General features: G+C 42.4%; 1 long non-coding RNA gene across 2 annotated transcripts in view; it reads left to right on the top strand.

The window, feature by feature from the left end:
• Positions 1-3,577, top strand: part of LOC114043267 — a 21,995-nt gene extending 18,418 nt beyond the window's left edge. For both annotated transcript variants that reach the window (XR_003569073.1, XR_003569074.1), the window contains 2 exons: positions 1,771-1,929; positions 3,368-3,577. This is a non-coding gene — a long non-coding RNA (uncharacterized LOC114043267). The remainder of the gene's footprint in view (positions 1-1,770; positions 1,930-3,367) is intronic.
• The last annotated feature ends 389 nt before the right edge of the window (positions 3,578-3,966 follow it).

Genomic DNA, 3,966 nt, shown 5'->3' with positions numbered 1-3,966 from the left:
ATCTATCTATCTATCTATCTATCTATCTATCTATCTATCTATCTATCTATCTATCTATCTATCTATCTTCCTATGTATCATCTAATCCATTTGTTGGTTTATGTGCTGGATTTCTTTCCCCCACCTCCCCCCATCATAGTCCTAAGGAAGTATTTTTTTTTTCACTTGGAGCAAAAATCATTGAGGGCATGTTACAGAGAATAGTCTGACTGTCAATACATACATGTATGTTAGAAGAAGAGGCAGTTGGCCCTCATCCTTAAAAAGTTTTGGGGGAAGATGGACATAGCAGCGGTGGGACCCTAGGGATACCAGGAGGTGGGTGATTGTGTTGCCATTTGGTAGGGAATAAAAGAGGTTCAAAAACCGAGACATGGAGATGGCAGTTGCTCTGTGTGTGTGTGTGTGTGTGTGTGTGTGTGTAGTGGAGTTTGCCCTCTTGAATGTGAGCACCTTGGTGCAAAACCCTCTTTACCTCACACTACTTGCAGTTCTCTCTCCAATAGAATATGGGCAGTATAAAGAGTACAACAGTACTGTACATTCAGAGAATCTGTTTTCAAATCCTGGCTCTGACATGTAATACCTGTGTGATCTTGGGTAAGTAATTTCATCTCAGTGGGCCTTAATTTCCTCAATTGTAAAGTGAGGGGGTTGGATGGTACAACCTCACATTTAGAGCTATGACCCTAAGTTCCTTGAGAGCAGAGGATAGTTTTTTGATTTGTCTTTCTGTTCTCCAGTCCCCAACAAGTTCCCTTTCATGTTCCCTCTCGTCCCATCACTACAGCGAAGTTTTTGTTTTGTTAAAAATTTCTTTTGATATATCTTTTTGTTTCACCTTATTCCCCCTAAATACGTTCATCCCTTCTTCCCTATTTAGAAATCCATCTCTTATAATGAAGAGAAAAACAGTAATACAGCAAATCTAACCAACCCACCAACAGAGTCTGATAGTTTATGCGTTGCTCCATGCCCATAGTCTCCCACTTCTGTAAAGAAGAGAGAAGCACATTTTAAAGGTCTTTAGGACCAAGCTTGGTCAGTGCAGTCGAACAGTGCTCAGTTTTGACTTTGTGGTGGTTTGTTTTGTGTTCTTCTTTTCATTTGCACAGTTGGAATCACTGTGCTTGTATGTGTGGGATTGATAATCACTGAAACAGACTCCCCCATCTGAACAAGAGAGCCAGAGATACTGAGTCAGACGATCATAGAATCTCAACATTGGAAGGGACCTCAGCAGTCAACCTGAAAAGGAGTCACTACTGTAACATACCCAACAAGTGGTTATCCAGACTCAGCTTGGTGGCCTCCAGGGAAGCAGAACCCATTCCTTACACGCATATACATATATACATATACACATACACACATACATACGTACACATACACACACACACACATATATAGTTCTATTTCATTCTCTATCACTTCATATAAGTCTTTCTGTCTTTTTCTGTATTCTTTACACTTACTGTCTCTAATTGTATGATAATATTCATTGAATTGAAAGAACTTGTCTCTTGTAGTGTGATAATACTCCATTATATCCAAACCACAGTTTGGTCCAGAAAACAGGCAGCTATTCTGTCCAAAGGCCTTTTTAAACAGGATCAGTTCTCATTTTTCTAGAATAGTAGAAGTGTTAATGCTTAAATACAGGGGGATAGACAAGAAAAACTGTCACAATCTGTCCTAGCCAAGGGAATTGGTTATCTTAGGCTTCCAGCCTTGTTATTTTTAAGGAGGATCTTGACTCTTGTGTTCTAGGAATGCTCCTGGGGAAAAAGATAGACTTCTGGATTGTCTTCTTAGAATATCAGGGCTTGCTGTGGGTGCTGGTGAAGGTTGAGAGTGTCCAGTGGCTCTGGAAAGAAGTCAAGAAGAATGGGAGAGACTGGTGGAAAGCCACTGGGAGCTCTCTTCTCAGTAAGTAGAAAAAACATCTGGGCCCCAGTCCTCTCTGTTTCCTGGGTTGTGCAAAGCTCTCAGACATGTTTGCCCTTGGCCACCGCTGCTACTGCTACTGTTGATTTTGGCAGCACCGCTAATTCTGTATTCCAAATACCTGTTGGGCAAATACAGACTGAATGGCTTATATCCTGCTTGACTCTGCTCCCGTTCTTCAATTGGGGAAATAGCATAGTTGTACTTGGAAGTCCCATCTGGGTCCATGTCCCACAGTGCCAGGTGGACAGGGCAGACCCCATGGGAGGCATTGCAACACAAGCCCATTTCGAGGCATGAAGGGAGGAAGCGGCAGTATCTGAGTCTCTGGATCATCGTGTCGGTGGGCTGCCTGCTCTGGGAAAATCATAGGATCCTGGGTTCAGATCTGGAGGAATTTTAGAGGCCAGTCAGTCCATCTCCTTCATTTTATTTATAAAAAGAAACAGGCTAGAAGTCTCCAAGATCCCTTTCAGTTCTAAATCTAGGGTTCCAGGATTCCACTGAATGGTTTAGCCATTCTCCAATCAAGGGGCATCTAATTTGTTTCCAGTTCTTTGCTACCACAAAAGGACTTAACACATTTTAATGTAGATCATAGCTATTTGTGCCCATGTCTCTCTCCTGGCTAGCTTGTTAACTCCTAGATGAGCAAGAATGGTGTCTTAGTCATTAATATTTTTTTTATCCCCAACACTTAGCACTGTGCCTTGTAAACATTTACTGAATTGAATTATGCTCTATGTCTTGAAAAATAAGCAGCCTTTCTGTAGCAGAGTCCTCTACCTTTTTGTGGGAGCACTAATGCCTAATAATAATAGCCAATATTTGTATAGTGGGGCAGCTTGGTGGAACAGTACATAGAGACCTGGGCCTGGAGTCAGGAAGATGAGTTCAAATCTGGCCTTGGACACTTACTAGTTGTGTGACCCCCCCAGGCAAGTCACTTAACCCTGTTTGCCTCAGTTTCCTCATCTGTCAAATGACCTGGAGAAGGAAATGGCAAACCACTCCAGCATCTTTGCCAAAAATATCCCAAATGGGGTCACAAAAAGGCAGACACAGCTGAAAGGAGTGAACAATTTATATAGTGCTTTGAGATGTGCAAAGTGCTTTACAAATGTCGCATATTATCCTCAAAAAACCCCCTGGGAGGTAGATGCTATTACTATCCTCATTTGAGGCTGACGGATTAAATGCGTTGACTAGGGGCACGCAGCTGAGAAGTGTCCGAGGTCCACATGAATGAGATTTTGTACAATGAGACATTGAAGAAGTTAAAACCTTAATGGCTATTTCTAATTCCAAACATTAGCCGGTCATTTCCCCCATTGTCTTTCACTGATCTTGGCAAAATCTCCTTTCCATTGTTTGTTTCTTCCTAATGAAGCAAAGTTGTTGCTGCTGCTGTTGTTTTTAGTGTCTGCTCCTGCTTGAGGACAATGCCAGGGAGTGGAGGTCACAGCAATGGAACATTGAGTTTGGAGAGAAGACTTGGGGGAACGTGAAAGCTGACTTCAAGGATTAGAAAGACTGTCATCTGGAAGAGGATTAGACTTAATTCAGTTTTCCCTCCGAGCACCAGAACCAGTAAAAAGAAAAAAAAAAAAACTCAGAGAAGCCAATTTAGGCACACTGGAAGGAGTTCATACTTATTCATTGGAGCTGTCCACAAATGGCATGGGCCACTTCTAGAAGGAATGGGTTCTGTTTCCCTGGAGGTCACCAAGCTGAGTCTGGATAACTACTTGTTGGGTATGTTACAGTAGTGACTCCTTTTCAGGTTGACTGCTGAGGTCTCTTCCAATGTTGAGAATCTATGATCGTCTGACTCAGTGTCTCTGGCTCTCTTGTTCAGATGGGGGAGTCTGTTTCAGTGATTATCAATCGATCAACCTTTCTTAAGCACCTACTATGTGCCAGGCACTGTGTGAAGTGCTGGGGATACAAAAAGAGGTAAAAGACAGTCCCTGCCCCCAAGGAGCTTACAATCTAATGGCAGTAGACAACACACAAACA

This window comes from Vombatus ursinus, unplaced genomic scaffold (assembly GCF_900497805.2).
Source record: "Vombatus ursinus unplaced genomic scaffold, bare-nosed wombat genome assembly UNPS02014768.1, whole genome shotgun sequence".
NCBI lineage: Eukaryota > Metazoa > Chordata > Mammalia > Diprotodontia > Vombatidae > Vombatus > Vombatus ursinus.
This window is presented reverse-complemented; position numbering and strand designations above follow the sequence as displayed.